The sequence below is a fragment of the Chrysemys picta genome, chromosome 2 (assembly GCF_011386835.1).
Source record: "Chrysemys picta bellii isolate R12L10 chromosome 2, ASM1138683v2, whole genome shotgun sequence".
NCBI lineage: Eukaryota > Metazoa > Chordata > Testudines > Emydidae > Chrysemys > Chrysemys picta.
The window spans coordinates 93115424-93142833 of NC_088792.1; positions in this window are offsets into that span (position 1 = coordinate 93115424).

Genomic DNA, 27410 nt, shown 5'->3' on the forward strand with positions numbered 1-27410 from the left:
TCCGTGCCAAGCCAGGGGGCAGTCCCTACAGACGTGCCCCATCACCTGGCAGAGGTAACACCGGGCCTCCCCCAAAGAGTAGTACACCTGGTACTGGGCCCCCAGGTGGGACACCATAAAGGATCCCTCCAGCACCTCTCCATCACGCGCCACCGGAGGCAGTTGAATCTGCACCTGCTGGCAGAATGAGAGGACGCGAGGGAGGGCGGGGTCCTTGCAGCCTAGCGGGCAAGGGCTGATCACTGACAGGGGCTTCCGCAGGTAGAAAGGAAGCACAAAAGGGTGGCACTGGGAAGGAAGGGCAGGACAGAGGTGAAAACCACCCATATGCCCAAGTCCTCCAAGGACTTGAGGGGGACCTACATGCCCCCCACCGCCAGGCCCTTCTCCACTGCCTCCTGGGTGGCAGCCTCCAATGCCAGGAAGAAGACCACCTTCCCGTACATCTTAGGGGCCACCACCATGGCCGTGGGTCCCACCACCCTTGCCAATGCCTGCACATAGCTCTCAATGTGGGGCGAGGCGGGCGCCAGGAGGCACTGGACACCGTGCTTCCTGGTCAGTGTGGGAAAGGGGCCCCGGCCACCAACTGGAGGCGGTGGCCAGGGCAGATGACAAAGCGACAAGCGGAGGGGCCGCAGCCACCTGGGCGTACACGCTGGGAGAGGGATGCTCCCAGAGCTGGTGGAAGGAATGGCAAGGGAAGGGGTAGGGGGGACCATGGCCAATGGCGGGGCCATGGCGGACGGGGCAGCCCCTACCACAGTGGGCTTGGCCTTTTTCTTCCCCCGGCCCTTTCTGCCAGCTGGGGGGCTCCCCCAAGAGTGGAGGAGACAGGAGGCATGGTAGCAACGGAGTCGCTAACCGCCCGTGCCCCAGCAGGGACGATGGCAGGTAATCTGGCAGTGGCAGTTGAGAGGGCAGCTGCACGGACAGATGGGGGAGCAGGCAGAGGTGGAGTGGAAGGGGCAACCTGGGGGGCCCACCCACCATTTCCCCCGCCATTCTCAGAGGGGATGGAGATGAGCACCAGAGGGAGGGAGGAGAAAGGAAAGGGAAAGAGGAAGGGGAAAGGCCAACTGCTCTGCCCTGCTAGGCTGCAGGCAGGGGAGGAGGTTTGACAAGAAGGGGGGGGGCATGGAGGGAATCAAGGCAGGGAAGGGGCGGGCACGATCACCGACACGTAATGGAAACACCGGCTCCTCCGGCTTCACTGCGTAGGGAGGGGACTATATCATTGGGGACTGCAGTGAGCAAAGGGGTTCAACATAAAACGGGAAGGGGCACAAGCACGCGGGAGGTACATGGGTGCACAGCGTAAGTGGGCTGGACTAGGGCAGGGGCAGGGGGAGGCAAGGGGAAAAAAGGAACAGGCTGGAAGCAGAGTGGGGTCAGGGCAGGAAACCCCCAGGGACTAACCGCAAGGGCTAGGGCATGGCAGGCAGGCCAGCAAACACCAGGGGGTAGGGCGGGGCAGGCAAACCAACAAACAGTCCAGAGGCTAGGGCAGGTTAAGCAAATAAACTTAAACTACTAAGCGACCAGGGTAGGGGGGGAGCAAAAATGGGCTGCAAAGCGCAGGTGGGACAGGCAATGAGGGAAAGGGAAGCAAACTGCTGCAAAGGGTGGGAGGCCGGTGGACAAAAACAGTGGGCAAGGAGGCCCACCAGCCTAAAGCAGCTGCAGGGGAGGGCAAGTCCAAAGGGAGAGAGGGCACGTGCACCCACATGCACTTGTGTATAAGAGTCCTCGCTCGGGGCTGCAAAAGCCAGGTGGATAAGGTGAGACAAGTAGCCAGGTCCGGGAGTGGAAAGTAGTCCCAGATGGTGAATGGGAGTAGTTGTGGGGTTGGGGGTGGTGGTAGGGGGGAAGTAGACAGACTAGGGGGAGGGCTCCATGCCCCTCCCCCCTTTTCCCACAACAACAGTAATTACCATCACAGGAGCAAGGAAATTATAGTCACTCCGGTAACAAACCCCCTCCACAACGTTCTGCAGTAGCTCCAGATGGTCCAAGCTGTGCAGCTCTTCTCCCTCCTCCTCACACCAACAGCAAGTTCCTCAGCAGTAGCAGCCAACCAGGAGGGACCCCACAGATGGTAAGGAAGTCAGTGGCGGGGTCCCTCACTCCTGGGAAGCAGGCCAGCAGGGCCCCCCAAAGAGTAGCAACAGTCAAGGAGGCCACCAACTGGCAAGGTAGAGGGGGGAGGGGTGGGTCTGGCCTAGACAAAAGCTGAAGAGGGTGCTCCGAGCCTAGCAGCAAGAGAGTGGTGAAAGCAGGTACATTAGCCCTAAAACAATAAAGACCCTTTTCCCGGTCAGCTGAGAAGGGGTTACCTCGGGTCAGTTAGGGACACCTGAGTCCAATTAAGGGCTGCCTGAGACCTTTAAAAACTCTTCCTCTGGTGACAGAGGGTAATGGAGAGGCAAGTTACTGCAGAGCTAGTAGTAGGAGGGAGAAAAGCTGTTCCAGGATGGAGGGCTGCTCTCCTCCTTACAGGGGAAGCTACAAAACAGACCCTCTGTTTAGGAGAAGGACTGGCACCCCAGGGCCAATAATGAGGTATTTCCCTTTGTTTTCAGTTAGCATTGGTTTCCTTTTATCTGGCAGATGGCCACTCCCTTGAGTCTACCCCAGGCTTGTCTGGAGAATACTAGGAAATAACCCCCCCAAGTGGGAGAATAAACACCGGCCAGAGTGGGAGCTGACTTATGCCAGGCCCCCACCACCAGAGGGGGAAGCACTGAGCTTGCAAAAGCAGAGGAGGTGCCTTGCCACAAAAGTAAATCTAAAGAGACAAGACGAATAGTGGTAGAAAGGAAATGCTAACCCCATTTTACACACAAGGGAGAAGAGATTATTTGTCCAAAGTCGTGCAGAAAGTTTGTCAAAGCAAATACTGTACCCAGATCTCCTGCATCTCAGTCAGCAACATTATGCACAAAACCTCTTGTGTGTCAGCTGTTGAGTATGAACCATTAGGGCTAAATCTAATAAATTAGTTGTGCATTTAGCTCTGAAAGTGGTTAGTTCCATGGTCATCGTCATCTTGTACGTGAATGAGGTCCAGCTCCTGTGAAAGGTCTATCTCCTGCACTTACAAGCCTCCCTTTATTAATCAACAGCTTCATTGTTCCATTGAAACTTAGCTTGGAGGTCATAGCTGTGGAAGGAGAGCATTTATTCATTTTATGGTAACCTTTTCAAAAGCGTATGTGATTTAGGAGCCTATGTTCTATTTCCAAAATTGATTTAGGCACTTAGGAGTCTAAGTTTCATTGAAATTCAGTAAGACTTAGGGTCCTAAGTGCCTAAATTCATTTTGAAAATGACTTGGGCATTTTTATCCTTAAATGTTTAATCCTTTTTTGAATTCAACTAAATTCTTTGGCTCCACAATTTATTGTGGCAATGAGTTCCACAGATTCACTATATGTCACATAACGCATTGTCTTTACTGGTTTTAAATTTGCTGCCTTTTAATTTAATTAAGTGTGCTCTTGTTCCTGTATTATGAGAGAGGATAAATAGGGGCACATGACTACCTTCTCTGTACCATTCATTACTTTATATACCTTTGTCATGTCACTTCGTATTCATCTCCTTTCTAAACTAAATAACTAATCTTTTTAATCTCTCCCATTATGAAAGTCTTTCCAGCCTCTAATCACTTCCTTTGCCCTTTTCTGAAAAAAAATCTTTTAGATCTCTCTAGGTACTTGTTAAAAATAATGTTCACAATAATTTAATTTTAAAATGCTTACATTTTGTTTGGACAGCCATCACTCTAGTAATTATCCCCCTTTCTGCACCAGCATATCCCCAGCATGAAAACAGCACCACCATGACTGAAATTTGACTGACTGAAGATAATGTAGTAATTATTGTGCCAAAGAAAAAGAAAAATGAGAGAGAGACAAATTCTGCTTTCAGATATGCATACATGTATGGCTCAGTGCGTCCTGGTGTGACATAACTCGGTGCAGAGGTACATTAACATGCACAACTAGCTTGAAATCATATTTATACTCACTAAATGTATTCAAAATATATTCAGCATTCACCTTTCTGTGCATCTCCAAAACTTACGTTCAGAGCTGACCCAGCTAGTCTCTCCCCACAGTGATTTCTGTGGGATTTCTTCCCGAGTAACTATGGCCCTGTGGTTTAATTTCCTCTTTGTGGAAGTAGTTCATAGTTAGCAACCTGTGAGATGTGCTGTTAACAGGATGACCAAAGAAGCAACAATGACCAAATCCTCAAATGTTCACAGCTGGATCTTATGCTGTTGTAGAAAACAATCCTGCAGTGGCATGGGGACAGATGAGATGAGATAATCCCTAGTTTCAATATATCTATGTTACAGAAAATGCTGGATGGATAGAAATTAGCAGGATAAATTGAGCTGAGCGTGGCTGAGATGCCAAAAATGCAATGTGTTCAAATGAGCTTTAGCCTCCCATCTCCTAATGTTCCTGAGAACCTAACGGGTGTTTTACAGACTTCTTACTAATGTTTCTCCTAATAATACTTTTTAGTTTTGTTCTTTTTAAAGTGAATTTAAGTAGGCAGACAGCCCTGGCACCCAAAATCTTCAGTTCACCCACAAAACAGACACAGCCTGGTCAGCATAAAATGAAAACATTCATCCTACACACCTCAGCCCTCACCTGGAGGGTTTATCCTAAAGGTATAAGTGGGTAGTTCATTCTCTATTACCCATTCAAGTTCTTGCTGAGGTGGCTAACCAGCATGTCAATTAATGTCCAGCAGGGCCAGCCCTAGATCAAATGGCGACCCTCGTGAGAAGCATCTTCGATGCTGGCCCCCCCTTCCATTTGTTAAACTTTTGAATAATTTACAACACCCCAAACCCAGCACTCCCCAAGCCTGGCATCCTAGGGTGTCGCCTGCCCCTAAGTCCAGCCCTGATGTCAACTATCTGAGTGGGTTTTGTGCTGTGGATACTGGGAACTAGCCTAAGACTATAAACTTATTTACATAGTCCACCAAATAGGCACATCCTACCTTTGACATATTTTGAGCACAATCTGTGTGCAAATAACTTGAAAGGTAAAGTGGCTTTAAGTTAGGGCCTGATTCACGGTGGGTTTTTTTTGTTTTGTTTTTTTACTTATTAACAAAAGAGCTGGTCAGGAAATATGGAAAGGGGAAAAGGAAGGAAGGGATGTGCAGGAAATGTCAAAAAAAAATCAAATCTGAAACTTTTACAACCCAAAAGCTGAAAGTTTTTAGCCAAAATGTTCTCTTTTTTTCTTTTCTTTTCCTTTTTTTTTCCAAAATGTCAAAAATTTCCACTTGCAAAACAAAAATTTTCATTTTGTCAAAAACACAATTTTCCATCGAATAACAGTTTTGACAGAAAAATTTCAACCAGCCCCAATTAAAATGCTTTGCAAGCACACGAGGGGAAAAAAACAATCATGTCTAATTCCAGTGGTTATTAGTCTGGAGATAACAAACACTGAAAAAAACTCCAGCACAATCTTGTTCATGCAGTGTTTCTGGGACTATGGCATTCCCAACATTTTATAGGAAAATAGAGCCATCTACAGGAAAAACTGTTTTGGTTATTGTGATGACAGCCCATGTGAGGAAGCAATGAGTGATTCTATGTAATACAAGAGCGTGAAGGGAGGACAAAAGAGACAGACTCTAGTTCTAATAGAAATAATACAAACAGGACATATAATCTCAAAATATCTTTTTTCCTTTATTTTATTAGAATTTTTAATTAAACATCAAACCACGGGAATTTAATCAAAGACACAACTAAACCTCCTAATTACTTCAGTAAATATGTTTTAACGTGAGCATTTCCAACACAGCTGGAAGAAGTATTTCTTAACACATGACACTTTCATGCTTAACAATATAAATAAAAGTTTGATCCAATGGAAAGGACGCTGGGTATGGGAATCCAGAAACGAGTTGTTGTCCCTGCTACGTGACTGCAGGCCAATCACTCCATCTCCCTGTGCCTCCGTCAGTCTTTGTATGTCTTATGCAGTGTTATTGAAAGCTTGTCTCTCTCTCACCAACAGAAGTTGGTCCAATAAAATATATTACCTCACCCACCTTGTCTCTTTGTATGTCTTCTCTATTTACATTATTTGGGGCAGGGACTGTCTTTTGCTATATGTTTGTACAGCATCTCTCAAAGGAGGGACCCAATTTCAGTTGAGGCCCCTACGTACTAGCACAATAAAAATAATAAATAGGAATGACAATGTACTATTGTGGCTGGCCACTGCAAGGATAAAAGCTTGCTATGTATGGCAGCAAAACAAAGTTACTTCTTTCCCTCACGTGATAAATGCTTATGCTTTTGATGCTGAATAATATCCAAGTCCCCAATAGTATCTGTAAATTTGCAGCCACTGATGTCTCACCCACACACAGAGAATTACTATTAGCTCCCCAGCTCCACACAATGCTGCCTTCAGGTATCAAGTTCTAAATTATATTAGCTGTCCCATCATACTGCACAATCCTATCTAATTTGCTGTCCACTCTCTCTACCAGGTCTTGACATCCGAAGATTAAAGAAAAAGGGAGAAAGGGAGACTTTGGCTAAAAATGGCGACATCTGGGAGATAGGAGTGTTTGAGCTGTTTAATATGCTATACTAGAAAAGGTAAAGTAACAAGGTATTAGCTGCCAGTAACTGCTGGGACTGGGAAAATGGCTTAGGTGAACGGCTTCCATAAACCCAACGGCCGTATAGTAAAGGATATTTCATTGCATTAACACTGGGGCCACAACATTTAGCTGGGTTAGCCAATTAAAATGACATGAAATCAATCTTTCTTTAAACACTTAAAGACAGAGCAAAAAATTATGTTGAGAGAACCCTCCCCACTTGATTTTAATTTCTTTAATAACTGATTTATGAGATATATAAAGTTCAGCTTAATATCCAGCCAGACTCCTAAATGTTTGTATGTTCTTACTCATTCAATCATATTCTCTTGTAGGATTATTATTTTAAACTCATCCAGACTTGAGCTTTTTGAGTTATTAGAAAAAAAACTCCATAGACATACCTTTGGCTGAATTTAATAATAGTTTTAATTCAATTAAATCTAATTGAATTACATTAAATGCATCCTGCAATTTTATATGTACTGACTTGGCTGTATAGTCAATGGAGTAAAGTCATCATTCGTAACAGTGGAGCTTTGAGCTTTTATATTAATACCATTGATGTAGACCATAAAAGAGGAGACTAGAATCCATGGGGAGGGATTTTTCTTTGGTTCGGTTTGGGGTTTTTTCTCTTGGCCTAGATAGTCTCAAGCACCATATGAAAAAGGAACTTTGATGGGTCCATCTGGTTTGTACCTTTCACTTTGTTCAGATAATAAAGAAAGATGTACCAAAGGATGAGCCCAGTCTGATTTCCATTGACTTCCATGCAAGCGAGATCTGTGCCTCCGTATACCTTCTAACATGGGGCTATCTGAGTCACTGATCTGACAAATGCAGGTGTAGTAAAGAGAAGCAACATAAAAAGCAGCAAGTTTCAATCTGACTACTGACCATTTCTCCAACTCCACCTGTCACTCCAGTCTCTCCTCCAATGAAGTGGCATGGATGTTGGCAGCCACAGAAAAAATGCTGATAGCTGAACACATTAAAGGTGGTGCAAATCAGCGTAGCTCTACTGAAGCTGAGAATCTGGCCCAAACAATTTGCTCTCAAATGCTGTTTAGACAGATGTGCTGTAGCACTACTAACGATTTATTACTCTGTTGCCTGGTTCAGCTCTGCAATTAAATGCACTGGGTTATTTAAAACTGAAGTGGTTCTTGCCAAACAGAGTAGTAGCGTCTTTATTTTTAAGGTTCATATACCTACATTCGATACTACGATAACTATAATTCAATTTAGTCTGCCGTGGTTTTAGGAAATAAGCTTTTCTCCAAGCTAAATTTATCCCATGTCTCACACCAAATATTCTCCATCACACCATGCAAGCTGGGAGACACACTCCCACTGATGTATTTTATTGTTATTTTGATTATTTATATTACTGTAGTGCCTAGGAACCCTAGCCATTTACCAGGACCCTATTGTGCTAGGCAGTGTGCAAACAGAACAAAAAGACAGGCCCTGCCCCAAAGAATTTATAATGTCAGTATAAGACAAGAGACCAGGAAACAATGAGACAGCCTGATATGCAATGGGATCAGTGCCTAACAGTCATCAAGTTTTTTGCAGGCATCAAAGCAAAGGAAAGTTTTAAGGAAGGATTTGAAGGAGGATAATGAGTTAGTTTTGGAAATGTTTACCACCCGGGAGCTTTTCCCAAGTATGAGGGGCAGCATGGAAGAAAGCACAAAGGTTTTAGTTTGAAAAGTTAACAAGTGGGGGATGGAGGCTGGCATCAAGTTGGATGCAGAAGTCAACATTTTGATGATGAATGAGAGATGATAGGTAGGATGGGATAGGGCATGAAGGGCCTTGAAATGCAGATAAGCAGCTTATGTTTGCTGTAATAGAGAAGGGGGAGCCAGTGGAGGGATATAAAGAGGAGTGGTATGGTCAAAGTGGCGGGCTAGGAAAATGGTCTTTGCAGCAGCATTCTGAAAGGATATGAGCAGTGCAGGATTACATTTGTCATAGCCGGAGAAAATGATGTTGTAGTAATCAAGGCACAAGATAATGAGAGCTTGGACGACAGTTTAACTGTGTGGATGAATAGGAAAGGCAATATCTGAGGCTTGGTCTACACTTCAAACTTAAATTGACATAAGCCATGTTAAGTCAATCTAATAATGTATGTGTCTACACTACTGAGTCCTTTCCACCGACCTAAGTGGCCTGTAAAGTTGACTTCTGTACTCCACCTCCATGGGAGGCGTAGCGCTTGATTCAACATCCACAGGTCGACATGGGGATAGTGTTGATACTGCATTGTGTAATTCGGATGAATTGGCCTCCAAGAAGTGTCCCACAGTGGTCCGCTGTGACCACTCTGGAGAGCACTTTCAACACCACTGCACATCAGCCAGGTACATAGGAAACAGCTTCTCCCCTATTAAAGCCCCGGGAACTTTTGAATTTTCATTTCCAGTTTGACCAGCATGGAGAGCTCACTAGCACAGCTGATTATGGAGACTCAAGGCCTCAAACGTGCTCCAGCATGGAGGTCGCAGGAGGTGGTGAATCTTATTGCTGTGTGGGGAGAAGAGTCTGTGCAGGCCAAGCTCTGATCCAGCAGAAGAAACACTGACATCTATGCCAAGATTGCACGGGGCATGGGGAAGAAGAACTACACCAGGGACACGCAGCAGAGCCACTTGAAAATAAAGCAACAGAGGGTCCTGTGGCACCTTTGAGACTAACAGAAGTACTGGGAGCATAAGCTTTCGTGGGTAAGAACCTCACTTCTTCAGATGCTACCCCTCTGATACTTGAAAATAAAGAAGCTTCAGCAAGCGTACCAGAAGATAAGGGAGGTGAACAGTTGTTCTGGTTCTGCCCCACAGACATGCCACTTTTATGAGGAGCTGCATGTGATTCTCAGCGGCGACCCTATCACTACCCCAAAACACTCCATGGATACCTCCCAGGAGCCCCAGGCGACCTTGAGCAACAATGAGGAGGACATTGTCACAGGACCAGTTGGCGGCGGAACATGATGCCAGGGAAGACACCTCTGGTGAGTACACATTTCCAATCAAGCTGTAGGGTTACATGCTATTATTTTTTATGTTTAATCTGAACAAAAAATTAGGGTGTAGTGGGTATCGGTAGCCACTCCAGCTACACAGAGGATGCTCTCCGAAAAAGCCTGTTTATGTGCACAAGGATGGCCTGGGAATCCTCCATGGAGATCTCTAGGAAGTGTTCCTGGAAGTACTCTGCAATCCTTTGCAGAAGGTTTCTGGGAAGGGCTGCCTTATTTCATCCACCACTTTCCCATGCCACTCCAGTATTAACTCTGCTGCCATCATTGTAGCACACAGCATTGCACATAAGGACCAGGTCTGTACCCAGACATTTGCAGCATCTGCTCCCTGGCTGCTCTGTTACCCTCAGGAGAATTATATTGCATAGGTCACCTAGGGGAAACAGGGGAAGTTTTCAATGCTAGCCCTAAAACCGCAAACAAGTAATCCGCCCCCCATTTGGTGAAATCTGGGTCACACAATCACGCTTTCCCAAATGTGCCATGTGGTTGGAAGGGATCACCGTGTATTGCAAGCAGCACTGAAAAAAACAGGTGGGTGGCGGCTTCCTGTTTGTCTCCCTTCCCCCCAACCCGGTGTCGCTTTGTAAAAAACAAACTATTTGGGAGGCTTTACACTGGTGCCTGTCCTCAAGCACGATCCAGGTTGCTGGTGAAAAGGGGGCTTTTCTCAAGTTCCAACCTGTGATCCCAAAGATGTCTTCACAAAAGCAGTAGCACAAGACCTCTTGCCCATGCCTCGTGGCCTTACTCACCAGGCTGGAGCAGCAAACCGACTCTTGTAATACCCAGCAGTTATAATTATGTTGTGGCTTGCAGTGAAGTGTATTGAGGGGTGTTTTTTTAATTAAAAAAATGAACCTTGCACCAGAAACAGTGTATGTATTGTCAAAGCTACCCTTGTGCTTTGCATTCCTTGCAACTGAAACCTTGTCCGTCAGCACATCCTCCACACCGGGACAGAGACTTTCCCAGATTAGAAGGTGGAAAAAGAAGACTCTGGAGGACATGTTCAATGAGTTAATGCGTGCCTCAGAGAGTGACAAGACGGAGCTCAGAGCATGGAGGATTACACTGTCCGAGAACCTGGACATGGATAGGGAGGACAGGAGAGCAGGGAACAAGAGCGAGCCACAGAGGAAGATATGCTGCGGATTATGAAGGAGCAATCAGACGTGTTGAGGTTGAAGAAAGGCAGCTGGATTCTAGAGTCCCTCTGCAGTTTATGCTGTATCTGATGCCACCATCACACAGTTCTACATCCTCCTCCCTCAAAAGTCCTATGAGGCAGAGGGGCACGGGAAAGTTCAGTATCCCGCACACTCAACATCAGGTGAGGGTATAAAGACCAGAAGGCACCCATTCCCACACCTTTGATTGTTATTGCAGTGCATCTGTAAACAAGCTTTCCTTGTTTCTCCCTACACAGTGTTATCAGTCCTTTTGCCCCAGGTAATCTTACTTGTCTTTGCTGTCTCTGTGTGTTTGTGTGCACAATAAAATTTACCAGATTGAGGAGAAAAGGCTCTTCATTCATTCACCCTCCCACCCCAGCAGAAACTTTTCTCCCTTTGTTTCACAGATATTGTAGAGCAGCTAGCAATAATAATGAGGATATTGCTTTCACTGAGGTCTAACCTAGTAAGCAGACAATGCCAGCGACATTTTAAATGTCCACATTCCACCACCATTCTGCACTTGCTCAGCCTATGGTTGAACCGTTCCTTACTGCTGTCCAGGCTGCTGGTGTACAGCTTCATGAGCCATGGGAGCAAAGGGTAGGCTGGGTCTCCTAGGATCACAATTGGCATTTCAATATCACCAATGGTTATTTTGCAGTCTGGAAAGAAAGTCCCTGCTTGCAGCTTTCTGAACAGATCTGTGTTCCTAAAGATGCACGCATCGTGCACCTTTCCCGACCATCCCGGTTGATGTCGGTGAAATGGCCCCTGTGATCCCCCAGCGTTTACAACACCATTGAGAAGTACCCCATTCAGTTTATGTACTCTTTGGCAAGATGGTCTGGTGACAAGATAGGGCTATGTGTTCCGTCTATTGCCCCACCGCAGTTAGGGAACCCCATCGTGGCAAAACCATCCGCTATGTCCTGCATGTTGCCCAGAGTCAGTACCCTTCTTAGCAGAAGTCTGTTAATGGCCATGAAAACTTGGATCACAACAGATCCCACGGTAGATGTGTCCACTCCAAATTGATGCCCCACTGACCAATAGTAGTCTGGCATTGCAAGCTTCCACAGGGCTATCGCCACTCACTTCTCCACTGTCAGAGCAGCTCTCATTTTAGTATTGCTGCGTTTCAGGGCTAGGGAAAGCTCCTCACACATTTCCTGGAAAGTGTCCTTACATATTTGAAAGTTCTGCAGTCACTGCTTGTCATCCCATAGCTGCATAACGATGCGGTCCCACCAGTCAGTGCTTGTTTCCCAGGCCCAGAAACGGCACTCAACTGTGTCAAGGTGATGCGCGACTGTCACCAGCAACTGCAAATTGCTCCGCTCTAGGTCTTCCAGCAGGGCTGCTTGCATGGCATCATATTGTTCCGCACAGTGGCTCTTGTATCAGCTGTGTAAATACTGCAGGATAAGGCACGAGGTGTTTGTAATGCTCACAACAACAGTGTACAGCTGAGCAGGGTCCATACTTATCATGCTATGGCGTCTGTGAAGGTAACCCAGGCTTACAAAAAAAGGCGTGAAAAAGGCTTGGTTTGTTTGTCATTGATTTCAGGGAGGAAGGGAAGGAGTGGGTAAGTGCATCAAGGGAGGCTAACACCAAGTTCCCATAACCATCCGCGCCAATGTTTTGGTGCCATAAGCCATAGCAAGCCCATCCCAAAATTCCACTCAGATAACTACCTACAATGCAGTGCTCCGTGTGTCGATGCAAGCCCTGCTAGTGAGGATGCACTCTGCCGACACAATGAGCGTAGTGTGGACACGCAAGATCAACTTGCTTAAATCGGAGGCTCAATGTCGACTTACATTAAGTCGACTTAACTTTGTAGTGTTGACATGGCCTTAGATATGTTAAGCAGAAAGAATCTGCAATTTAGACATAGACTGGATGTAAGGATCTAGAGAGATGTTCAAGTCAAAGATCATGCCCAGATTACAGACCTGAATGACAGGCAGGAAGGTGGAATTGTCCACAGTAATTGAGAAAGAAGATAGTAAGGAAGGCTTGGGGGGAAAGATTAAGAAAGCCATTTAAGCCACATTGAGCTTGAGCTGCTGACCAGACATCAACAAGGAGATATCAGAGAGAGAGGTCAAGAATTTTGTTTGGCCAAAAGGAGACTGGCCTGAAGTAGAGAGGTAGATCTGTGAGTCGTCAGCATACCGATGGTAGTTGAATTTGTGTTTGCCGATGAGATTACTCAGAGATAATGTAGAGGGAAAAGAGAAAGGGACTAAGGACAAGAGAAAAAATGTAGAGCAGGGGTAGGGAACCTATGGCACGTGTGCCAAAGGCAGCACTTGAGCTGATTTTCAGTGGCATTCACAATGCCTGGGTCCTGGCCACCGGTCCAGGGGACTCTGCATTTTAATTTAATTTTAAATGAAGTTTCTTAAACATTTTAAAAACCTTATTTACTTTACATACAACACTAGTTTAGTTAGCTATTATAGACTTATAGAAAGAGACCTTCTAAAAACGTTAAAATGTATTACTGGCATGTGAAACCTTAAATCAGAGCAAATAAATGAAGACTCGGCACACCACTTCTGAAAGGCTACCGACCCCTGATTTAGAGGAAAAATGTCAAGGGAAAAGAGAAAGGGACTAAGGACTAAGCCCTGTGGAACCCCACGGAAAGTTGGAGGAAGTTTGAGGAGGATCCTCCAAAAGACATGCTGAAGGAGTGATCTAGAGACGTAAGCAGAGATGATGGATTTACATAGGAAGTTCTCATTACCACCACTATGGGTATGTCTAAAGTTGGAGCTGGGGTGTGAGTCCCAGCTCAAGGAGATATATCTGTGCTAGCTCTCCTCGAGCTAGTGCACTAAAAATAGAGTGTAGACATGGCAGCACAAGGAGCCAGCCGCCCCAAGTACAATGCCCATCAGAGTCCTCAGGTATTCACATGGGGTGGCTAGCCCCTCCAGCCACTCACACGTTCTATTTTTAGCACACTAGCTTAAGGAGAGATAGTACAAGTATGTCTTCTCAAACTGAGGCCTGGTCTACACTACGAGTTTAGGTCGAATTTAGTAGCATTAAATCGAATTAAGCCTGGACACGTCCACACGACAAAGCCCTTTTTTTCGACTTAAAGGGCCCTTTAAACCGGTTTCTTTACTCCACCTCCGACGAGGGGATTAGCGCTAAAATTGGCCTTTGCGGATTGGATTTGGGGTAGTGTGGACAGAATTCAACATTATTGGCCTCCGGAAGCTATCCCACAGTGCTTCATTGTGACCGCTGTGGACAGCACTCGCAACTCAGATGCACTGACCAGGTAGACAGGAAAGGCCCCGCGAACTTTTGAATTTCATTTCCTTTTTGCCCAGCGTGGAGAGCACAGGTGACCACGCAGAGCTCATCAGCACAGGTAACCATGATGGAGTCCCAGGATCGCAAAAGAGCTCCAGCATGGACAGAAAAATGAGGTACGGGATCTGCTCGCTATATGGGGGGATGAATCAGTGCTAGCTGAACTCCGTAGCAGTAAACGAAATGGCAAAATATTAGAAAAAGTCTCAAAGGCCATGAAGGACAGAGGCCATAACAGGGACGCACAGCAGTGCCGTGTGAAAATTAAGGAGCTAAGGCAAGCCTACCACAAAGCCAGAGAGGCAAACGGAAGGTCCGGGGCAGAGCCACAAACATGCCGCTTCTACGCGGAGCTGCATGCCATTCTAGGGGGTGCAACCACCACTACCCCAACCGTGTGCTTTGACTCCATCAATGGAGAATCATGCAACAGGCAAGCGGGTTCGGGGTACGAGGAAGATGATGATGAAGACAATGAAGATAGCTCACAGCAAGGAAGCGGAGAAACCGGTTTCCCCAACAGCCAGGATATGTTTATCACCCTGGACCTGGAACCAGTAACCCCCAAACTCACCCAAGTCGTGCTCCCAAACCCTGAGGGCACACAAGGGACCTCTGGTGAGTGTACCTTTGTAAATATTACACATGGTTTAAAAGCAAGCGTGTTTAATGATTAATGATTAATTTGCCCTGGCAATCGCGGCCAGTACAGCTACTGGAAAAGTCTGTTAACGTGAATGGGGATGGAGCGGAAATCCTCCAGGGACATCTCCAGAAAGCTCTCCTTCATGTACTCCCAAAGCCTTTGCAAAAGGTTTCTGGGGAAGGCTGCCTTATCCCGTCCGCCATGGTAGGACACTTTACCACGCCAGGCCAGTAGCACGTAGTCTGGAATCATTGCATAACAAAGCATGGCAGCGTATGGTCCCGGTGTTTGCTGGCATGCAGACCATCCATTCGTTATCTCTCTTTGTTATCCTCAGGAGAGTGATATCATTCACGGTCACCTGGTTGAAATGGGGTGATTTTATTAAGGGGACATTCAGAGGTGCCCGTTCCTGCTTGGCTGAACAGAAATGTTCCCCGCTGTGAGCCACGCGGGGGAGGGGGAGGGGTGAAGTGATCATCCCAGAGAATTGGGTGGGGGGGGTAGTTGGGTTTGTGCTGCATGTTAACCCGGAAACCCCAGCCCCTCCTTTTACATTGCAAACCCATTTTAAATGGCCAACCCAAAGGGTGCTTGGTATGGGAAATGAGGGCGCTACTGTTTGAAACCATTCCCACATGTTAGGAAGGTTAAGAAAGCCAAAAGACTGTGGCTTACCATGGCTGCCTGCACGCCGAAATCTGTTGCCTGGCACTGCATGAGTGATCTCTCACACCAAACCGGCAGGCCCTCAATATAAGAGGAAACAGGCAACCTTGTAACGAAAGCACATGTGCTGTGTAATGTGAATAGCAAAATTTAACGTGAAAGAGTGTACCCATTGTTCTCTAAAATGTGACATTTTTTAACCACTTCTCCCTTCTCCTCCACCAGCTGCAAATGTTTCTCCTTCACAGAGGCTAATGAAGATTAGAAGGAGAAAACGGCGGTCTCAGGATGATATGTTCTTGGAGCTCCAGATGTCCTCCCATGCTGACAAAGCACAGCAGAATGCGTGGAGGCAGTCAATGTCAGAGTGCAAAAAAGCACAATATGAACGAGAGGAGAGGTGGCAGGCTGAATCGCGGGCTGAAGAGAGCGGGCGGGCTGAAGAGAATAGGTGGCGTCAGCTTGCTGACAGAAGGCAAGAGTCGATGCTCTGGCTGCTGGAGCATCAAACTGATATGCTACAGCGTATGGTTGAGCTGCAGGAAAGGCAGCAGGAGCAGAGACCGCTGCTACAGCCCCTGTGTAACCAATAGCCCTCCTCCCCAAGTTCCATAGCCTCCTCACCCAGATGTCCAAGAACGCAGATACTGATTTGATACAAAACTTCTCTGCATTTCTGTCCTCACAGGTCTCTCAGATTTATAGATGACCTGAAGAAGATGAGGCCAGGAGGCAGACTGCTAAAACTCCAGTGATAGAAGCCTTATGCTGCAGCTCACTGACTGCACCAGAGAGACTTTCTGAATTCTTGAGGCCACCAGAGCATCTGCAAAGTCTCAATCAGCAGATATGTTCCTTGTATGGACAGCCTGGCTTATCCACACTGTCTCCCCTTGTTTGCTGATGCACGTCCTCCCCATTGTGAGGAAATTTCAGCTTACTTTGGAGATAGAACTGAGTGGATCTGCACTGAACTGTCTGCTTCTGGGGAGGCCAGGCAATATTTAGAGGGAATAAATACGAAGTCTTCTCTGAGTTTCAGCCAGCATGGCTTACCTTAGAATGGAGGCTCTGGATGCACTGGGAGAATTTGGTATGGCAACTTGTGCTCTGGACCCTGGTCCCTCCCAGGGCCAGTGCAAGGATGTTTCGCGCCCTAGGCAAAACTTCCACCTTGTGCCCTCCCCGAGCCCTGTGGCAGCTCCCCCTCCCCCACCCTGAGGCACCCCCCCCCGCCCTGAGGCACACACCCCCACGGCAGCTCCCCGCCCCCCGCCCTGAGGCACTCACCCCCCGCAGCAGCTCTCCACCCCGGCCCGGGGAGCCCACCCCAGCTCACCTCTGCTCCGCCCCCTCCCCGAGCCCTGCGGCAGCTCCCCCCCCCCCGCCCTGAGGCTCCCCCCCACGGTAGCTCCCCACCCCCCCACACCCTGAGGCGCCCCCACAACAGCTACCCCCAACCCGGGGAGCCGTGCGGCAGCTCCCCACGCCAGCTCACCTCTGCTCCGCCGCTTCCCAGAGCATGCCATCGCTGTTCCACTTCTCCCGCCTCCCAGGCTTGTGGCGCCAATCAGCTGTTTAGCGCTGCAAGCCTGGGAGGGAGAGAAGCAGAGCAGGGCGGCGTGCTGGGGTGGAGGCGGAGGAGAGGTGAGCTGGGACGGGGAGCGGGTCCCCTGTGTGCCACCTCCCCCCTTACTTGCTGCAGGCGGCCCTCCCCGCGCCCCCCTGCCCCAGCTCACCTCCACTCCACCACCGCCCCAGAGCGTGCTTTTGGCCGCCCCCAACCACTTGGCGCCCTAGGCAGTGAAGACCAGTGAAGAAATACAAGTTCCTTTACTGGCAGAGGCTGGCAGTGCTGCCTATGAGGAGGTAAATGTACCAATTGCTTTAAAGGAGGCACGTGTTCAATTTCTGCTCAAAAAGTCAATCCTTGTTGCTGACAATACAGCCAATTATTGACCAGTATCTAATCTTCCTGATTCAGTGAAAATCATGAAAAATGTGGTGGCAAGTTAACTCTCAGAGTATCTTGATCCTTCTAACTTCCTTGGCCATTGTCAATCTGGGTTCCCAACAAAGCATGGCACAGAGACTGCACTTGTCACATGGTTGTTCAGTGATCTTCTGGCAGTTAATCAGGAGAGCAGCTCAATCTACAAGTGGTGTTCAGTGCACCTTTAGGTGGGGAGGCAGAGAAAGTGTAATGGCACTATTCTGTCTACTGTAATCCTGGGGTTTGATTTGTCCAGCATAAATTAGAGCCATTCTGCTGGCAAGGGATTTGTCAGAATGCTGGGTGCTACAGCCCCTGACCCCTCAAGCATACTCCTTTAATTGAAACACGCCCTCCCCACCCCCAACATGCTCCCTATACCAAGGGATGAGGCTCAGGCTAAAAGCCGTTTTAGGCAGCTCTAAGACTTCTCTGTGGTGCTGTGAAGTTCCTTGCCCCCCAACACTATTTTTTCAGCCCACTAGTGGACAACGGGAGGAGTAAAGTATTATTTAAGCTTCCTCCCCTTTCGTACATTACCTTAAAGAGACAGTATGAGCAATGGACTTCGAATCTCAAAAGGTTTGGTTCTGTCTAGACATTCTGAACCCACAATGACTGAGTGGGTTCTAAATTCCCCCAAACATGTTTGCATTATCCCTAATTAGATTTGTTTATTGATGTCATCAATCAAAATGTTATACAATTAAAAGGTTTGCACTCAATCAATTTTAATTGTATTCATTACAATTGCCCTTGCAAATCAGATGCTTTTTAGTTTATCCACTGAGATAAGTCAGGTGAAAGCAATTTGAAAACTCCCATTTACCCAAGTTTGATTGGATCAAATAATGCAATATTGGTTTCTCTATAAGAACTTAGCTAACGTTTCCATATCTCCTTCCACTGCAACCGCCATTCCACTACTGATGAACTGAACATTAGCCTTCAAGTAGGGCTATACAGTTTTCACTTTGAACCACTAGGTACAATATGTTTGGTATTGGCATAGACCAGAACATGTACCCAATCTCCACCAGTGGACCATCTGTATATTAGCACCACCTAGTGTTACTGGCAGTAAAATCTAAACATTTTACTTTCTTTTGGAAAAATATTGTTTGGCTCTAGAGTACCTTCAGAACTATGAGCAATTCAAATTGTTTTGTTCTAAATTATTTTAATTGTCCTTTTCACTTCTTTCTAAATAAGAATCATACTTTATACTTCTCCAGCACCCTTCACCTGAGGATATTAAATCACTTTCCAAATATTAATCAACCATATCAATTAAATTGATAATAACATACTCAGCATTTACAGGATGATAGATTATAATATGTATTTTCAAGGTGGGGAAATAGAACCAGGGAGGTTAAGTAACTAGCCCAGGGTCACACAGTGAGCCAGTAGACAAGCCAGGAATAGATCGCAGGAGTCCTGGCTTCCACTTGCACCCCCACATGGTACCTGCAAGACCTGTAAAAATCTAGGTTCTTTAGGGTTTCTTTTACCTTAAATCAAGACTATAGGCTCTTTATTGCTTAGATTTTTTTAAATCCGAAGAATAATTTACTTTCAGCTGTGTCTTCAGCCCTGTGATTAGAGGACCTTTAATCTCCTTTGTTTCTGTGTAAGACTCCTTCACAGCCAGCTGACCATTGTTGTAATAATAATAATTAATAATTAACAGATAGCAAGTGTTTGAAATGGATATATTTATTGCTCCATTGCAACAGATGTCTGATATTTTGCTGCATCATACTCTGTCCCAGCATCATGAAGTCATGCTAACTGATCCTGACCTGCCATGCAATAAGACTTATTTAGAGATGAACTAGTCTGTAAGTATTCACTGCAAGTGAGAAGAAGATGCACAGCACGTTTGAACATTTCGGATGTCTGTACTAACAAAATTTTCAGAGTGGGGCTTTTCTTTCCCTTTAATAAATAAATAAATAAAATAAATAAAATAAAACCCCTTATATAGCTGTTCATGGCATACACACAAGAGAAGTTAGATAAAAAGATAAAATACTCTTGCGAGAAGGTTATTTCTTAGAATTCAGAATGCACAAGAACTCAAAAATGGGGGGGGGGACAAAGCAGTCTGCTCCCTAAAACACAGAGGCATGATTCACCCCGCATTACTGCAGGCTGGCTGGTTGCAGACTGACTCTTATCGCACATTTCCCTAGCCTGCAAGCGGGACCAGGAAAACCCTTAGAAATGTAGCTTACAATTTGAATGCAGTTTTCCATACACCACATGTCCATTTTACAGAATGAGACAACAATTCAAACAGACTTAAATTGATAGTGGACCCTCCAGACACTCCATAACCAACAAGCTTTCCCATTGGCCTCACATCTTCTATAGAAAAAAAAAGCATCTTGAAATACAGTGGTAGGATCCTCCTGCTGGGACACCTTACAGGGAGCTGCAAATAATTCCGATTACTGACTCAGTGAGGCAGCTGTGGCTTGTAGAGCACCACACAGAATATAAGGGAAGTGGGAGTAGTCCATCTCTAGAGAGAAACCTAGGTCAGAAGCAGTCAGGGCCTGTGGTAGGAACCTCTGCTCTGGTTATCTGAGTTTGGGAAGACAATATAAACTGGAATTTATGCTTAAACTGAATTACTTTTAGTAACAGAGTAATTCCGCACGTAGGAGGTTACTTCTGATCAATGTGTGCAGCCTTTTGTTGGAGCAGAATGGAGATTCTACTAGCTTCCACACTGTATATCTGTTATTACAGCCCAATAAACTACATGAAAAGAACACTAAGGTCACAAAATCAAGCACTCCAAGTTCAGTAAATGCCTGAATTGCCTGTGCAAGTTTAATTTGCCCTCCTTGTGCATATGCATTATGATACAGGTTTTAATGACATGATCATGTACTTTTTTTCCACAGGACTCCTGCCCTCATTCAGTGTGCCATTAGTCAATATTTCTTTTAACCTTCTCATGCAGTGTGTGTCCCAACACCTTAGTTAATGCACACCACCTAAACCATGCACTGAATACAAAATAGTCAGTTTCCTCCTGGATTTTTCTGTGATGCTCTCACCATAGTATCTGAGTACTTAAACAGTGATGACAACCCTGGGAGAACAGGTAATATCATTGTTAGGGCTGCTTGGGGAATTTTCATCAAACAGTTTATTGTCCGACAATGCCATTTTGACAGAACTGAAACTTGTCATGGACTCATACCAGTTTCAATGAAATTTCAGAAAATTTTTGAAATATCATTTCAAACAAAATTGTGACATGATGTCATTTTATACTATTACTGTTGACAGCTTATAATATAATAGGAAAAATCTGGTATTAATTTATTTTATATTAATTTATTTTTAAAATATTACGGGCAACTTCTAGATAATACTAGTTGAAACATCTTATCTTACATATTCTAGAAAAATGACTCTGAATATTGAAAAATGACAAGAATATCGAAAAAGCTGTTCCTCTAGTTCTAATTAGTGTTTATCTCTTTTTGTTGTTGTTGTTGAAAGTGTCACATTGTTTCATTACAACACAAACAGGAGACACATCGATCTAGAAAATAAGACAATATGTTTCAAGTCTGTACTAAGTAGCAGCTGCCTTAATGATTTTAAAAAATACGAAATAGAACATTTTGACTATTATGTCATAACATGGCATGGGTTGATATATGACTTGTCATACTATATACTACTACTACTAACTACTATGTCATGAAATAATGTGAAAGTAATAAAAATATATTTTGGAATAAAATTGAAACAAAAATTTTGTTTAAAAATGAAATGTTGAATTTTTTCCTAAACCAGATTTTCTAGGCAGAATATTTTCAGAATTTCCATTTTGATGGAAATTTAGTAAATATTTGTTTCCTGCAAAATGGAAATCCCAAGTTTCAACCAGCGCTAATTATTGTCCACATTTTACAGATAAGAAAATAATGTACAGAGAGATTAAGGCAAAAAGTGACCAATGATTTAGGCGCTCAACCTGAGACACCTATGACTTGATTTTTCAGGATATGTAGCATTTTTTATAGTGCTTTGTATATTCAGTGCACAGCTCCAACCGACTTCAGTTGCAATTGTGAGCAGTCAAAACGTCTGCAAATCTCATCTCAAGTGCCTCACACTGGCCATCTAGAAAATGAGGAACACACAATTAGTGGCCAACTGTGAACATTTTGGTTTAAATTACTTGCTCAGCTTTGCCTCTAATAAAGTGGTTGGCATAATAACACTTGTTAGATAGGCCCTAAATGGAAAGGACTCTGTTTTCATATTAATATTTTAAAACCTGTATTTTTTTCCTTCATCTCTTTCCCTGTTACTGAAGTTCAGCTTTAAGATGCTGCTTTCCTGTGGGTCATTAAGAAAAGATACATGATGTTACACCTAGGATTTGTATACTTGCTGTTATACCCAGGAATATATATGTGTTCCCTGTCAGTATGAATCAGCTTGCATGTGGAAGTGAATGCTGCAGCCAGTTCATAATGTTCAAGAATAAAAGCCTGCTGAGCTGACCTTTGATTTTATTTTTAAAGAAAACTTAATGCTGGTGAAATGTCCTAAACTGACAGCACTGGAAACCAAATTCTATTTATCCACACAAAAGGTATACCATGGGAATAAGCGAGGTGAGCTTCCCCATGCTATCCCAATCCCACCAGTAGGACTCATCTCTGTTCTGAAATGGTAGCTTGTTCTCTAAGCCTATCCAGTCCATGGCTTCTCCACTGAGATAGCCAATGATGTTACCATACCTGTAGGGCAGCACTAGAGGAAGTTGTGATCGTACACACTTGAGCCCATCTGACATTCGATCCATCAGGGCAGTGGTACACAAACACTAGCAACAGTATTACAATCGGAACAGCCCTGCACAAGACCTGGAGCGAGCACCAATCACGTTATTTGTCCTCAGATTAATAAGAATCTATATCCATTGTCTGTGCATCTGGGCATATTTATTACAGCTAGCTGAAAAACAGGAATATTGTGAATTTTTGTGCAAATACTCCACCCATTTTCCTGCCCCCATCAACAGGTACATTTGAGACACATCTTTGACGAAATATGAAAAATGTTGACCAGCCCTAATATTTCCATAAATCCAAAATTATAACTAATATAGATAGATAGATAGATACCAACATTTCTAATGCCACCATGACATAATAAAAAGTAAAAATACTCTATGGAAATGGCCTTAGAACTGCTCACAGTCACGACTGGCAAATATGTAGTGCCAGTCCTTCCTTGCCATTGTTGGCATAAGTACCCTAGAAATCAAAAGCTCAGTATCCCATTACCAATCTGCGAAGCAGTGTACTACCCATTTAAGGAACAGGCTGGATCCTATGGCCAGGGACTGCCTGCATGCAATCAAGGAGGCCCCGCCCTGCCCTTGGATGGTCTATTTAAACAGGAATAGGAAGCTGTTCGGGCTGCAGTGGATAGTGGTTCCTCTCTCGGGCTACAGGAGACCAGTCTCACCACTCTCAGAGCCTTTGTTTGAGGACTTTAAGTTTGGGAGCCCTGAACAATGGTCCTGAAGTGAGGACATTATGAATTGTTTATTGTAATTGCTCCTTTCCTGAAACCTTATTAAAGGGGACATGCTATTTTGTTAGTACGTGTTGGCCTCACCGTAGGGTGACCATATAGCAAGTGTAAAAAATCGGAATGAGGGGGGAGGGTAATAGGTGCCTATATAAGAAAAAGCCCCCAAAATCGGGACTGTCCCTATAAAATCAGGACATCTGGTCACCCTACTTCTCCTTGCCCAGATCTGTGTTAGTGAATTTACTGATGCCCAACTGGGAAAGTAAGGTGGGGCTAACCTGCAGAGTCACGCCTGGCCACAAGGGAGCAAGCAGTGACTGCCTACACCTTTACAGAAGCCCTTATTTTAGACTATGTCTACACCACAATAAAACATCCACAGCTGGCCCCTGTTAACTGACTGGCTCTTAGGGCTCGGGCTGCGGGGCTATAAAACTACAATGTAGATGTTCAGGTTCAGACTGGAGCCTTGGCTCTGAGACACTCCAGCCTGAGCCCGAATATCTAAACTGCAATTTTATAACCCTACAGCCAAACCCTCATGGGCCCAAGTCAGGGGCCAGCCATGGATGTTTTACTGCAGTGTAGACATACCCTTAGGCCTGGTCTACATTGGAGGGGGGGAAATCAATCTAAGATACGCAACTTCAGCTATGAGAATAGCGTAGCTGAAGACGATGTATCTTAGATCGACTTAGAATCACTTACTTCGCATCCTCGCGGCACGGGATCGACAGCCGCCGCTCCCCTGTCGACTCTGCTTCCACCTCTCGCCATGGTGGAGTTCCGGAGTCGACAGCAAAGCGATCAGCGATTGATTTATCACATCTACACTAGACGCGATAAATCGATCCCCAATAGATCGATCACTACCCGCCAATCCGACGGGTAGTGTAGACATACTCTAAGTCTCTTAAAATGACCCATGCTGAAACTCCAGACTTCTACATAGCTCCTCCTCCTTAATGGTCACTCTCATGCCACCTAGTGACATACATACAGTGCCACAACATTCCACCATCACTTCTCCAAAAAATGTTAATTTGACCACAGTTATCTTCAGAGTCTAGAATAGCTAGTACCCAGTTTTTCTAACCCCCTATAGTATGTGGAGTTAATGTTCTATGAAACTGCTTATACACACTCCTAGAGAGACAAAGTGGGTGAGGTAATATCTTTTATTGGACAAACTTCTGTTGGTGAGAGAGACACAGAGCTCCTCTTCATGGTCTGGGAAAGGTACCCCCAAGCATCACAGCTAAATACAAGGTGGAACAGATTGTTTAGCATAAGTAGTCTTTTAATAACAATAATACCCCATCACCTGCAGCTGAACACTTTTCACAAAGCGATCACTCTAGGTCTGACCTATCAGTCATCATCCTCAAAGGAAACCTGCACAACACTTTCAAATGATGAGCCTGGGAGCTTAAATTCATAATTTTACTAGACACTAAAAATCATGGACTGAACAGAGACACGGGATTTATGGTTTATTACAACAGTCTATAACCCACTAACGCCATCTTTTTGTCCTATGACTTTAGAGTTATTTAACAGGCCACTCTACCTTGATTGTTCCCTTATATGCTAACTACTTAGAATCATAGAATCATAGAATATCAGGGTTGGAAGGGCCCTCAGGAGGTCATCTAGTCCAACCCCTGCTCAAAGCAGGACTTATCCCCAACCAAATCATCCCAGCCAGGGCTTTGTCAAGCCTGACCTTAAAAACCTCTAAGGAAGGAGATTCCACCACCTCCCTAAGTAACCCATTCCAATGCTTCACCACCCTCCTAGTGAAAAAGTTTTTCCTAATATCCAACCTAAACCTCCCCACTGCAACTTGAGACCATTACTCCTTGTTCTGTCATCTGGTACCACTGAAAACAGTCTAGATCCATCCTCTTTGGAACCCCCTTTCAGGTAGCTGAAAGCAGCTATCAAATCCCCCCTCATTCTTCTCTTCTGCAGACTAAACAATCCCAGTTCCCTCAGCCTCTCCTCATAAGTCATGTGCTCCAGCCCCCTAATCATTTTTGTTGCCCTCCTCTGGACTCTTTCCAATTTTTCCACATCCTTCTTGTAGTGTGGGGAGCAAAACTGGACACAGTACTCCAGATGAGGCCTCACCAATGTTGAATAGAGGGGAATGATCACGTCCCACGATCTGCTGGCAATGCCCCTATTTATACAGCCCAAAATGCCATTAGCCTTCTTGGCAACAAGGGCACACTGTTGACTCATATCCAGCTTCTCATCCACTGTAACTGCACTTGTCCTTGTTGAACCTCATCAGATTTCTTTTGGCCCAATCCTCTAATTTATCTAGGTCCCTCTGTATCCTATCTCTACCCTCCAGCGAATCTCCTACTTCTCCCAGTTTAGTGTCATCTGCAAACTTGCTGAGGGTGCAGTCCATGCCATCCTCCAGATCATTAATGAAGATATTGAACAAAACCAGCCCCAGGACCGACCTTTGGGGCACTCCGCTTGATACCGGCTGCCAACTAGACATGGAGCCACTGATCACTGCCTGTTGAGCCTGATGATCTAGCTGTTCCTATGCTGTTCCACCTTGCATTTAGCTGTGACACGTAGAGTGCCTTTCCCAGACCTGAAGAACAGCTGTGTGTGATTTAAAAGCTTGTCTCTCTCACCAACAGAAGTTGGTCCAGTAAAAGATATTTCTTCACCCACCTTGTCTCTCTAATATCATGGGACTGACACAGCTACAATTACACAGCTGTATACATTCCTGGCATTTCATGACAAGTCAGACATTTAGAAATACATTTCCTAAGTGGATTTTTAAATAACTACAAAATAACTTATGAGAAGCTAGGAGGACAGAGCCCCAGCTTCTCCTTCCACAGTTTTCATTTATCTCCTCTGGTTTATACAATAGAAGGCTGAGCTCACACACCTACAACCCCATAACTTGGCATTAGAGCTCATATCCTGGTTTTAAAGGAGAGTAAGCACATTGTAATCACAATGTTCAACAAACCAACACTGCCCTATGCTTCTTGGCCAGCATCACAATGTAATATAATGCAGCACCCTAATATTGCGATGCAGTGTTGCCCAGCCTAAACTTAGAAAAGTTCTGGTTCAGGTCCTTCATTCCTCTTTGGCATTGCATCTACTCCCTCAGTGGCCGGTTTCAGATTCCAATACACAATACAGGTGGGGGTGCTGGCTTTCAAATTCTATTTTTATAATTTCCACCTGTTTTACAGGCTTATTATCAAAATTTGAGCAGAAATCAGTGGTTTCATTATCTGATTAAATCAACACAAACATTTAAAAAATATTCTCATAAAAAAAATTCAAACCATTTCAGTTATTGTTTGCTTTCTATGTTCTCAAACTGGCTATAACCACTAAAAGATGCCAACTACATTGCTCCTATGTGCAGCCAGGAAATGAACAATATAGAGCAGTGGTTCTCAAGCTTTTTTTTCTGCAGACCACTTGAAAATTGCTGCGGGTCTCGGCGGACCACTTAATGATCTTTCCAAATATTTTTTGTACTGTTAGCTAACTATTGTAAAGCGCTTTGGATAAAAGCGCTATATAAAAAAAAATAATAATTAAAATGTTTTTATTCTACAAATAAAAGCACACAACTCATATTTTAATATCATTAGTCTTACCTTTCTAATGCAATGGATGTGCCCTCTCTCTCCCGCCACAGCAGCCCCCGAGCTGGGGCTGGGAAGGAGAGCCATCTCTCTCCAGGAGCCGCAGCCCTGGAGCTGGGGAAAGTCACCTTTTTCTCTGGCCTCCGCAGCCCTGCACGTCCCAAATTCCCCCCACCCCCTCTTCTCACCACACTGCCTCCCACCTACCTCCAATTCCCCCCAAGGCCACCATTTCACCTTACATGTGAGTCTTCGCCAGGGTCCAGGCACCTGATTAGTGGAGCCGCGCAGACACCCAGGAACACACCTTAGAGGGAACTATCCACAGACCACCTGAATGGAACTCGTGGACCACTGGTGGTCCGCAGACAACAGTTTGAGAACCTCTGGTATATACTATAAACAGTAAACGTGGGCTATAATTTACTGTTGATTCACATGAATTCACAATGGAAAGCATGAACTAGGTGCGATTTCCACTGAAAATTCCTGGTGTTTGTATCCCCCCTTCTCAGAGTAATTTTTTAAAATTTAATTCTTGAAACATTATGATTAATGTTGTTTTATCAGTTGTATTTGGTTTGAGAGAGTCCCACCAGGCATTACTATATGTTGACATTTGTTTTCATCCCAAAAC